This window comes from Galleria mellonella, unplaced genomic scaffold (genome assembly GCF_026898425.1).
Source record: "Galleria mellonella isolate WM207_F2 unplaced genomic scaffold, CSIRO_AGI_GalMel_v1 utg83, whole genome shotgun sequence".
Taxonomy (NCBI): domain Eukaryota; kingdom Metazoa; phylum Arthropoda; class Insecta; order Lepidoptera; family Pyralidae; genus Galleria; species Galleria mellonella.
The window spans coordinates 5,292,679-5,306,580 of NW_026442162.1; the positions used below are offsets into that span (position 1 = coordinate 5,292,679).

The following is a 13,902-nucleotide window of genomic DNA, read 5'->3' on the forward strand; positions in this document are numbered from 1 at the left end:
AATAGTACATGATAATTCTATGTACTTTTACATATGTATTATCTATCTTACTTATTTACGTATTTATTTATTTATTTATTCACAATTTGTGTTTGTTGTATTTACATTATTTTCACCGGTACCTTTCCTGCACTGGATTACCCAAATTAAATTATTTTCTCTCTAACTACACTGGGTTGGCTGGAAGAGATCTCTTTCAGAGATTAGCCCTCCCTTGCTAACAAGTTGTTAAACTAATCGTTGTATGTATTGTTTAAGTGCAATAAAGAATATATATATATATATATATATATATATATATATATATATATATATATATATATATATATATATATATATATATATATATATATATATATATATATATGAGGGAGAGCTATGTCCAGCAGTGAAATGGAAGGGATTTGCTACTAGTTGTCACGCTGTCGCTGTAGCCTATGATCGCCTGTAATACCAGAAGCATTACGCACATGTTGCTGATCCTGAAACTTCTTCACCTTATCCACTGAAGCCACTGTGTTCTTTTTTGTTTGCGGTACAGTATTTAAGGCATTCACGCTCACTTTTTTACTTTATCCGAGCAGTAAGTGCTTTATATTATTCTCAATTTCGTGTATAATATAGTATATATCATATATGTGTAAGTATATTTGTTATTTATACATATTTATTCTTTTATATATGTAATTTTAGTATGTATGTATATCAACAATTACTAGTACCTCATTCGAGTATTCAAACACTTCCCTATGGTTGACTGGGAGAGAATGATTTTAGCATTAAATCCGCCATGTACGCATATTTGTACTAATGAATAAATAAATAAATAAGGCATCCTGTCCTCACTATTAGATAGGGGTGACGGAATGCCTAAAGAGGGTACATGGTGTATTCACTAGCAATTTAATCGCAATGGTTACGCCGTTTACGTGAATTACGAAGACACTGTGTTTCTTTTTTGCAATATCTATCAATTTATCAAACAATCAAAACGGCATTCAGCTGAATGTATCCAATAAATCTCACAGGACAGGCGACATCGGGAACACGTACCGATACTCGAATCTATGAACCGAACCTAAGACCCAGCGCTGACAGTCCGACAATGCAGATTGCTATCCGTCCGCCCACACCGCTCGCTCATGTGCAAAACTTCCACTTTGTCCGTCTGTTTATTTATATATACGATTGCGTACATTATTATTAACTTAAATCATATAGATAGAATGTCTCCATACAAATACTTCGAGAAAAACGGGTCAACTTTTTCATACAATTTTGCGTGATAAATAGTTATGACTGATAATTCCTTTATAACTTCTATATTTATTTTGTCTTATAAATTCTACATCTTTTTTAATACGTAGACAGTCATTTTAATTATTAAATAATACATTAAGATACATTTTATGCGTAAATATATAAAAAAGACTGATAAAAAAAAAAAACGAGTTAGCTAATTTGACAATTTGCTGACAAGTTGACCCGTTTTTGAGGCTCGATGCTCTATGTTTATAATCTAAGATATACATAATAGTATAATATAAATAAATCTATACATATTCTGAACATATTTAACTTAGTAATATAATAAAATTGTATGTAAACAATGTTTGTACGTGGAATATATTTGAAACAAATTAATATGGACCCTCCATATCAATATTTTTTTTTTACAACGCAGGGGGCAAACGAGCATGCGGCTCACCTGATGGTAAGTGACTACCGCCGCCCATGATCACCCACAACACCAGCGGCATTGCAGGTGTGCTGCCGGTCTTTTAAAAAGGAATATACTCTTTTCTTGAATTGTTATGCTGTCGTATCGGTTCGGAAATACTGCTGCTGGAAGTTGATTCCAAAGAATGGTTGTGCGTAGAAGGAAGTGCCTTGAAAAACGCACGCTGGAAGACCGCCACTCGTCCAGATGATTGGGATGAACAATATTAAACAATATCTTAATAAGATTAACAGAAGCCAAAGCAATAATTATTAAAAATTACAAACTAATGACCCACCTGATGGTAAATGGTAACCATCGCCTATAGACATGAACAGTCCTATTAACATCACAAAATATACCATGTAACCCACATTGTACTCTTCAAGTGTAAGACTGTACGTGAAGGTGTTACGCGAGGCAAGGGACGAGCAGCAGCGTCCCTCTTTAAAAATCTCTAAAGTCTAACTGTGGTTGCCAATCCGTATGCTAAGCGTGGCAACTACTGGCAAAACCCCCAAGGGGGAGGCTTATGCCCAAAAGTGGATATCATAATGATGGTGTTATGCCTCCATACCTTATAATCTTACTGCCATATCCCACCCAATTATACACTGCAAATACAGCCCTAAAATGTAACCAAACTAACTTACCTAGCGAGCTGATAATATAAAACTTTAATTAACATGTAATTATGTATCTGCTTGACATACACGCCATATACAGGCGAGGCAGGGCGCGCCCACTAGTCCACTACACAGTAAAGCATCATCATATAATTTGCATATAGCATGACATATAATTTCAAACCAGTTTAAAAGATTATCTCGTTTGAACATACAGTTGAGCGTGTAATTATAATTAATTGTTTAAAATTACATAATAAGCAGTTCGATGATCCTTTATTTGATGTTGTAAAATGATTTTACAAATTATACATATTTAATTAATTTAATTATCTTGTTTTTTTTTTTTAATTATATTATAACTAAGTTTCGTCGACTAACTTCTTAATTTTTTGCAACGATTTGTCGCTTTTTTTTTATACAACTTAGAATGGCAAACAAGCTGACGGTCCACCTGATGGAAAGTGATAACCGTCGCCTATAGACATGAGCAGTACCATGGACATAACAGAGTATACTGTTTCGCCCATGATACCCCCTATGCGTTGCCATTCCTGAGGACTCAAGTGTTATTCCTCTGTACCCAGTAAATTCACGCCATATCAAACACTGCTTCAAACCAAAACACAGCCATGCAAACACAACTGCTTCACGATTGAAACACGAATGGGACAGAGGTACCCAAGCAATCGACTTTTGTACAAAGTCTCCCTCTGGTAAAATATTATTAAAATATTAAGACCTATTCAACATTGTCGTCCAATGTTATTCAACATCTTCTTCATATTTCGCAACAAAATAAAATCGTGTGTGATATTTCTCCCCTTTAAAAGGAGATTCCGTGTGATCCCGGCGTAGACTAGGCTACCACTTCCTTTCCTGTGAGTATTTAAAGAAGTGCCTATCCCTAGACCTAATCGTTCAAAAGTGAAAATAATGATGATGATGCAACTATCAAAATTAGTAAAGGAAATTCTAAATGTTTTATCATTTCTTTAGCGTATGTTTCTATCGGAAAAATTATTATTTCGTAATGATTTTAATTTGTTTAGAAAATATTTGTAATGTGGTCAATATTTACTGTAACGGAACGTATAATAAATGAGAAGGAACGAATATGATTAAAAAAAAAAGATTTTATTCACTCTGGCTACGGTATGCTTTATAGATATTTAACGATATTATAATTTTGATTTGTCATAATTTTAAAAAAACTTTTAAATACACACGGAGCTATCAATTTTCATTTTGTAAACCATCGACCCCACAATTTGCTTATTTATTTAAAAATGTACAACCTTAGTATATGATACTGGCTAAGCTGACGAGATGGTGAGCGTAGTGAAGCCGCTCTAAAAAAAATCAATAATATTACAATAAATTGGTATTATAATCCAAGGGAGTTGTTTTTTTTTTTTTTGTTTTATACGTACATAATAAAACGAAACGTGGTGCGTTGACACAAGCCATATTCTTGTCACGCTAGCGTGATATGTGACGTGATGACCTGATAAGTAATGATAACACGCATGCCATGCAGCGCACTTCATAAACGTATCGCGTTCCACTGGCGTGCTACGAGTAGCTCGCGACTTACAGCGGCAACTCCTTCTAAAGCTAAACGTGCGAATAAAAGGTTTTTCCTGTGACATACGTGTGGTACAAGTTATAAAATCAATAAATATTACCATAAATCATATAAGCCTCCCCCTTGGAGGGTTTTGCCAGTAGATGCCACGCTTAGTAGACAGATTAGCAACAGCAGTTAGGATTTGGAGATGTTTTAAGAGGAACGCTGCTGTCCATCCCTCGCCTTTCCTTTGTCGCCTCTTACGGCACCCAAAGGAAAGTAAGAAGTGGTCTATTCTATGCCGGAATCACACGGCCAACAATTATCACAAATATGATCCTTTAACAGAACAGATAGAGGTATTTTCGTTATGGTGAACGTAACATTCGGCAAGCCACATCGTAGTAGCATGATTATAAAATGCAATAATTGTGTAGACAAAAAGTATTCACAGAAAAAAAAACTTCAATTATGGCAACATCAGTTATTATAATTTAAAAACTAAACTACTAAGTCAATTTTGATAAACTTTCTATGATACCAATCTATAAATATACCTTTTCAGATAAAAAAGGAATTTTCCAAACCGATTTACAACCGACGGAGTTATGAAGTAACAAACATAAAAAAACGACCGAATTGAGAATTTCCTTCTTTTTGAAGTCGGTTGAAATAATAAAAAAATATTTAAAGGGATTTTAATCACTTGTTAATATTAAGTGAATTATAATTAACAGCTAGTAAATTATACATACATAATATAACTCTACTACTTAATTATAAACTGTTTTCTGCAGTTTTACCGATGCAATTGTGTTGAAAGAAGTAATTAAAAAAAAAAAAAACAATTTTACATTATGGATTGATATGTGAAAAAAAAATCTTTGTTTCTGTTTTTCTGAAGTTTAATACATATTTCTACTTAAGTTTCTTTAATTACTTAATCAATTTATTTATTTATTTATGAAATTATAAGCTTAAATTTTAACTATTTTGCGTAACAGTACCTAATAAACAATTTCGCTAGTCGCTCATAAATTGCACCACACACAAACTGCCCGTATTTCGCTGTCGTCGATGTAGGAAGTACCATCTTAAATAGGTTACTAATGTAAATACATCCGCATAGTTTCCCTGCCGTATCACGCAGTAACATTAGTTATGACGGTAACTTGTACGGTGCGATGTTACGGCTCTATTCGGAATGTATAAACTAACTTCACGTATTTTGATAGGTATTCAGTTATGTGGAATAACATGTAAAGATGTTGAGACTTATTTTTTTTTATACAACTTAGAATGGCAAACAAGCTGACGGCCCACCTGATGGAAAGTGGTAACCGTCGCCTATAGACATGAGCCGTACCATGGACATAACAGAGTATACTGTTTCGCCCATGATACCCCCATGCGTTGCCATTCCTGAGAACTCAGGTGTTATTCCTCTGTAGCCTGTAAATTTACTGCCATATACCACCCTTCAAACCGAAACACAGCCATGCAAACACAGCTGTTTCACGGTTGAAACACGAATGGGACAGGGGTAAACAAGCAATCGACTTTTGTACAAAGTCTCCTTCTGGTAAATTAATTTGATATACTACTTTCTTCTTTTCATTTAAGAATTTCCTCTTGTCGGTGCAACTAATTCATGCATCTTCTTCCAGCCAGTTCTATCCCAGGCCATATCTTTGACCTCCCTATACGACATGACACCTAGTGTTTCTTTTATCTGCCCCATATAGTTACTCCTCGGTCGTCCTCTTCCTCTTTTGCCTTCTATTTTTCCTTCTATTATGCTCTTTAAAAATCGTCATGTCGTATAAGATGGCCCAGCATTTTGCCTCTTCTTTTGATGTACTCATTCAGTCAATACTTTAAAAACCAATTCAGTGTTATCGCCCCCGCCGTCGGCATAGATTCGGCCACTTTTTTCTTTTCCGTGGATTTTTTTAATGGGTAATAATGGAATGGTAAACCCACCCGCGCTATCGGTATACACCGGCGGGCCACCAGTGAAGGATGATAGTTGAGGATGAAGCAGGTCAGTTAGCCCATCGTGACGAATTCAACAAGGATTGTTCACGATGGTTTCCAGGGAGAAACACGTGAAGGTCGTCCTAATAGGATATATTACTAGCAATGAAGCTGTCAAACTCCATTGCTAACAATCCCTTTTTTCTCTCTTTACCGTGGGTGTCGTAAGAGGCGACTAAGAGAATTTAATGGCCAAGTAGATGGGTAAAAGCGTCTCTCTTAAAACTCCACCAAAGTGGTGGGAAAACCACCGCTGGCCTCCCCCATAAGGGGTATGGGGGAGGCCAGTTAACGGCTGATATGATGATGGTGATATACAATCAATCGATGGTATAACACTGTACTATAATTAAATGCTTCACCATTGGTTTTGACAAAAAAAACATGATGTTTAACCAACTTCAAAAAAGGAAGAGGTCCTTTGTTCTACTGTATTTTTTTTCTATGTTTTATTGCCACATTTCTACGTAGCTATATAGGCAAGTATGTTTGACCGCCATATTGTACCTAAAAACATCATTCAACCAAATTATGAGGCCACGAAAATGGGTTAGGCTAATACATTCACAGGTACCGTCATGGGGGCGTGTTGACAAAAAGCAACTATTGACAGAGTGTAGCGTGCGCGATACAGATCTCTATGGTTTCGTGTCTATGCACTATGGTCACATACGAGCACAGATAATATCCAAGTTACTAAACTATGCCGCGCTTTTGGGAGTTCCAAAGTATGTCATTTGAATATGTAATAAATTATAGTATGCATTGGCTAAATGTGTATTATCTACTCTACTGCATTTTGTGCATATATATATATATATATATATATATATATATATATATATATAAAATGCAGTATAGCGCCTTAACGGTTTAACTGATCGCTGAAATTTGGTATACACTTTCTTTATGGGATGACTAAAGGACAAGGACTCAAAGTTCCTTTTTGTCCCGGTTAAGAAACATTATTATCCCGATAACAAGGATGAAATCGAGAATAAAAACTAGTAAATATTACTCAAATACCACTAATTGTAATAATAGGTATATCCATTTACTGAATGCGTATATTTTATTCGAAAAATATTGTGTTCAACTATAAGAAATCACTAATATCTATCCTCTATTTTCAGGTAAGTGACTACACAAAATGGCATCCACAAGCACTAAGGTAACTGCCGTACGTTTGCATCATAATACAAATGGACACTAGGCACAGAGCGGACGGCCGCTAACGACAACAAAATGCGTTTTAAATCCATTCAAATAGCCAAAGAATGCACCATTAATCGCGCGCGCCCATACAATTTCAACTGCGAAATGCGCATAAAAACACAGATACAAAATAAATATCGATTCATAACAATACAATCTATAATCGAGAAAAAAGTAAGGGCGGCCACACATCGAGTATCGCGGCGAACGTCGCGACCTCTACGGTTATTGTCATTCGCGTGATAATATCGCGCCAGAGATCGGATTCCCGCGCGATGGAAACGATGATTCGATGGCAGATTGCTAAACCTAAAATTAAATATGAATAATTAATTATCCGTACATTATTGTATTATATCTAGTTGGAATGTCGATTTCTAAAAAATAATCAGCCAAATATTGACAAACGCGCTTTTTTAAATAAGTCATGCGCGCCATTTGTCAGTGTTACAAGTAATATGTGTTACATTTTGGTAGGTATCTTCACCCACACATTAGCGAATAGTGTAAGTATTCTATTAACTATCTGTTACCTAAGTAACTAATTTATGACGGAAATTCTCTTGTATAAAAATAAAAAAAAGACTATTTTTGACAACAAAACGGTAGACGTCGTCACATTTTCTTCAAAGAAAGAAGCTTTATGATTTGAAATTGCATAATAAATAAAACTATAAATTTAACTAAGTACAAATAAATTCCATTTTTTCTAACACCGAAAATTTACTTCAGGTTTTTTTTATAAATATTTTAGATTGCAAAGGAACGTACGAAAACTTATTTGTGTTAATGCTAAGGGAAAATATCTCTATAACGTGTTTACTACCCATGTAATAAGTTCCTAGTAATGAATATAAATCAATTTATCACTAAAGAAAATACATCAATATATTATCTGGAGAGCGCGATGTCTTCGCTTTCGATATCTCTTACCTATTAATTCAACAAAGACGTGCACCTAATTGCCCCCGCGAAATATACTTGACATTTCTACACCACTACGGTGAAATACAAAGACTAATATGCTAGATCAATAATAGACTTTATTTTTAAATGCATAAAGATATTTTCAAATACAAACATAGGACTGCAAGCGTGCATTAAAGCGGCGTTCGCGCTGATTTATTCGCTGGTTCGTCGTATGGACGCGTGCTAAGGTATTTATGTGTGGAATGCTCGGTTTGTAGAAAATTTGTAGTCGATTTGCAACCGTGTAGGTACGTCGTGTCGCGTTCGAATCCTGTAGTGATGTGCATGTTTATTTCCAAATGTATTCCTGTATATACAAAAATAAATGTAATTATTTCATGATTTGTTGAGAAAAAGTTTATTATATTATATTTACTAGACTTTTTTTTTCTATAACAAAACACCTGTATATTTATAAACCATAATTGATTTTAATAGAAAACAATACTGAATCTCATTAAACTATTCTCAAATAAAAAAAAAAAAATAAACATTAAAATATTAATTACTATTTTTAAACTTTAGTGTAGGCAATGAATGCGGCATAATCGATCGATTACAAATCACCGCGATCGATTTAGTCTATTCCTGCAGAATTGCACAATTCGCCGACCCCGCGAGCGCGTATCTCGACAAGGCTAGCTAATGAGAGCGTGGATACCCCTACCATTGTTTACAGATGCGATCGGGCCGTTATCTCTCGTATTTTTGCGCGGTAGCCATGTTTTACTTATCTCTATGCATTCGAATAGCGCGTTTGTCGGTTGTTTCCTTTGTGGCGAGTTTTCGTCATCGCGATCTTGTTATTGTTTTTGAACGTTGTGATGTACCGATAGTAATCGCGGAATGTTCTGTTGTGATCGCGATATAAATGAGCGTTCCGATTGTTTGAGTGTAGGACTGTTCATTATTTGTACGCAATAATGATACCTACAGCAATTTCTTCGTGTTTAATTATATCGATTGAATGTGTCTATGGAATATAACTATCTGTATCTTGAAGGCGTTGGACCCATGTGAAGTAAAAAATCAGAACCGAGCCTTTTTCTTTTGTACTAGTGAATCGTGTTTTGTTCTCTCGATCACCTTTTGTTACATCATAGAGATAAATAGAAATATGGTATAGTTGTAAATACCATTTACTAGTGATATGTTTTGTTCTTAATACGTCACATTTTTACGCCTGCACTATCGGTATACGCTGGCGGGGAACCAGTGAGGGATGAGAGGTGAGAATGAAAAGGCACGTCAGTCAGCCCATCGTGACAAATACACCTGGAATCCAGCATGATGGCTTCTAGGAGGGACCACGTGGAGGTCGATCTGACAGGGTATATTGCTAGCAATGGGATGGATAGTAGCCAGCATTACTAGCAATCTCGATAAATGATTAATTAGAACGAAAGCAGGTTAATTGGCCCACCATGACGATTTCACAATCACAACGGTATCTCGGGAGAACCGCGTGAAGGTCGACTTATTAGAATAGAAAACATTTATTGGACACAAAAAAAAATCACAGAAAATAAAATACTATATTAAGTGCAGAAAAAAATTACCAAAGGTACTGTCTGACAAGTAACACCGATATTCTGACATAAGGTCCTCAAAGAAAGAGTTTATTACTAACAATGAGATTTTAGACATTACTTATAACTTTTATCCTCCAATTTACCATAATAACGACAAATTTTGTTAATTTATTAATATAAATATATGCACAATAACTTTAAATATATGCACAAAATGTATGACTTTAAATATAAGTGAGTGCACTTGAGTATTTGTGATAAAAAAAAAACAACAATCAAACAGGTGCTGAACTGCTGAATAAGGCACGGAGCAAATTAGGGCGGGCGAGAGATCGAGCGATACGAGTGCGACGGTGGCGCGTCTCAGTGCGACGCAAATCGTACGTCGATCGCGCGTCAATCGCATCGTAACGAACCACGTATTGTATGCAAAATACTGACATGCTCCACAATTGGTCTCCCATAGTTTATACCTATTTAAACTGTTCAAAATAGTTATATCGCGCTAATTAAGTGGTAGGGGTCCTTTTAAATTGATTTATGCCATCGATATTCTTCTGGAAAATTGATACATAGTGTCACCATCGCTAAAAACTACCAATTTTTCCGCTATCGCCCATAATATAAGTTCTATTGTATGGCTGCGATAGCCTGGGGCTTCGACTCAAACTGATCCTTTCCTAAACCGTTCCAGCAGTCTTGTATTATCTTGTATAAGCAATTTAAATTCAACCCTACAACTATCATTCTTACGCTTATAATCGCTCGTCTCGCTGTAACTTATATGACGTTCTGTCATTACAAATATTCAACATTTTCCACGTAAACACCAATTTAGTGTCACACAAAAATAATTCTATTATCCTTGTTCTAGAGTCGATTTTTGGACGAATTTTGAAAGTGACTTAATCCGTTTAAGTTGCGACCACGCTGGCGCTATCGGCATCACCTTAATGATGTCTCGATGGTGGATAGCCATTGTGTTGGATGTAAATTTGTAGCCGTCGGCGCGGGTAATGATGTGAGAACAAACTGAGATCCCGATAGCCAGATCTGGATCGCTTTCGGCCCACTGTTCGAGGGATTGTATTCAGCTTTCGGCTTTTGGCTTCAGCTCATGCGATCTTATTGTTGTTTTTATTTTTGAATGTTCAATACACATTGTTTCTGTCCGGTAAATCATAAAGAGATGTGATATCGTTCGAGCTTAAACAAGAATCGTTTCATAGATCATTTTAATAATACCCGTATTTATTAAGTAGGATAGTAGATTCAAACCTATTCATGTTATTAAGTTACTATGAACAAAAACTACATCAGTATTCAAGCTACACCCAAAAACCCCCTAACCTTTTCACGTTATTTCACACGCCTTGTCAAACAAAACGTTACAAATTCAAAATGGCCACCAACAAAATGGCGCCCTTGATGGCGTCATTAGCGCACCAGTTATCGCACTATTTTGTCGAATAGACAAAATTTTCAGTCTTTCAACGTGCGTCGGCCTAATGAAAACGTTGTAAATGATGTTTTAAGGAAAACACGATAAATAATAAACCCACTAAAATGAGGTTGATGAAAAACGACGTGCGATGCGGGCTCTTAATTTTGGAGGGAAATTAAACGACCATTTTGTACCACAGTTACAGAATATAATAGAAGTGATCCATTTAATGAGTTAGTTCATATTATATAAAGTAATAGGTATTTACCTACTATTCTCTGAGATCATCATTGTGAATAAACAAAATACCTATAAAGATCATTCACCTCCGAGACTACAACCTACAAATAACTTTAAAACTATTTTAACTCAACAAAATTTATTACCTACATAACATTGGAATCTACAATTAAGTCACTTAACTACGACAACAAGCCATAACATCTTTATCTCAGGGCATCGATTCTTTTTCTTTTAAATCGAATAACTACAATCTGAATCGAGCGTGGCGCCGACCGATCTGTTTTATCGTTGTATTATCGAAGACTAATGCACCGGGCGAGATAACGCGGACATAAGAGCGGGGGCAGATAAACTCCGTGTGGTCATGTTAAAAATAGTTTACACGCATAGTTGTCTGTTACAGGGTTACAGACTAGTAATTTGTATCATAACCATATCTAACAAGACTATTCGAATAGTAGATATCTATTCATTTTACGTAACACTTCTCTAAAGTAATTGGTATTTGTTGCATACGTTTCATAGATATTCCTAAATAAATTCATATTTTTTTATAGAATAAGGATATTTATGTATAGTTATAAATTTAACGTGACCCACGTGAACCAGTATATAAAGTATTCTATGTGTTAAGTTAGAATATAACCTACTCGTGTATTAATTTTCATTCAAATCCGTTCGATAGTTTTTGCGTAAAAACGTAACAAACATTCATTCGATACAAACTTCAGTATTTATTATAATAATAGGATAAAATTATTACTAGACTATTTGTAATTATTTTAATATCAATATTAAGTTATTAAGTAGGTAATCTTATCTACTATCTACTTTTGAATATCCAATAATTAAGTAATGAAGCATAAAAAATAAGTGATCACCTTAAACTAACTCTAGCACAACCCTAGTTACATTTTTAAAACATCGGATTCTTCTCACAAATTCTTTCTAAATTCAAATTCAAACTTATCGACCGCCGAAAGGAATACATCTTCCTTATTTAAATTGTCATTACGAACTCTTTCCTTCGGCGGTTATCGTCTGCGGCCGGCTCCGAAGAGATGGCAATAATAAAAATTATCTATACAAATGGGCCCGGATTACTCGACGACATAAATTCGGCTCTGGCCCAATGAGCGCGAGCTGGAACAGAAAAGATAAAGGGTCAACGGTTTTTTAGAACGGTGTTTTCGCTTTAGCTAGTTTGTCGATGGCAAATTTTCCACGAATCTGTCAAGCGAGCCTATTATGGGCGGGTACTATAAAATAGTTATCTACAAGTACGCGCATATTAATCTGTCGTTTTCGCCTCTCTGTTCATGTCAATTTGTATGAGAATGAGATAATGATGTGATTTCTTGCGATAGTAATGCATTAATTCACATTTAGCTCTTGAAGTATGCTTGAGTATTTAAATTGCGACAATGTTGTTAATCTTGCTCGCCAACTGAGTAGTACGTGTATCAATAAATTCTCAAATAGATATGATCGTATTACACAAATAGATACAGTTAGTTTGGTTTCAATTATACTTGACGTTTTGCGTCAAATTTCGTTGTTGTATATATAAAATAAAGTCGTTATCTCAGCTCTGGACGTTAATTATTTATCGCCTTAAATTGTCGGGTTATCTCCAAGGAACATTGTCAGGATCAAGAAATATATTATAGAGTGGCAATTAAAATATAATTTTAGAAGGATTGTAATAATAAGTATTAAAGTTAATTCCGTTGAAAACGGAAAAATCTCCGCTTCGACCAGCCCTCGTATCGGGCGCTCAACGAGACACCGCCGTAGAGTTATTCGACAAAAATGCTAATTTTCAAATCTCGAACTCCCTGCTTGCCCGCCACAATCGAAACGACACCACACTTTTTTATTTGCAACAATCCGATTTTTATCCCTCGACTGTATTCTATAGGTACTTGCGCAGCGCTATCGGTCAACTTTGTAAAAAAAGACCGAACTATAAAAAAAATAAACTTAATGACGTACCACTACCTTTTCGATTAATAATTTTGATCGCTATCTCGGCAGTTTTCTGTAATCGCACAATTTATATTGTGGAGCTTGCATATCAACGCCATCTGGCGGTTCTCGCTAGCAATTTTTCAGATAGCGGATACAGATTGACGGCTAAATGGGAATTTATTAAAAATAAATGACTATCATCGCGTCGCCTTCGTCCGCTGAGCTTTCTCGCAATGCATTCATGATGATACCACTGTAAAAAATATTACGTCGCGTTGATAACAACGTTGGACAGGTTTATGCGATTTATTCATGAATTCAATAGATTTCTTTTCCTCTATCAGCTTGATCAGTTATTGTCGCTCGGTACTCGTCCGCGGCTTCAATCTAGTAATGTTATAGGGGGTGTTAATGGTAATAAAGAGTAATAAAAACCGTAAGGTAGTCGCTCATGAAAATTGTAACACATTTTGTTACATGTAAGAACAACGTATTAGATCGTAGCTCGATCCATCAAAGACTCGTTAACACGTTCACATGCCGAGCAGGCGACGTTTTTATATTTTTTTATTTTT

At 35.4% G+C, this 13,902-nt stretch overlaps 1 protein-coding gene across 8 annotated transcripts in view; it reads left to right on the forward strand.

The window, feature by feature from the left end:
• LOC113516641 (zinc finger protein ush) overlaps window positions 1–13,902 on the forward strand; it is a 291,573-nt gene that overhangs the window by 256,739 nt on the left and 20,932 nt on the right. For 3 of the 8 annotated variants that reach the window (XM_052901992.1, XM_031907946.2, XM_052901995.1), the window contains exon 2: window positions 7,087–7,124. The exons of the other annotated variants lie outside the window; for them this stretch is intronic. The gene's annotated coding sequence lies outside the window, so the exon portion shown is untranslated. The remainder of the gene's footprint in view (window positions 1–7,086; window positions 7,125–13,902) is intronic. 8 annotated transcript variants of the gene reach the window in all.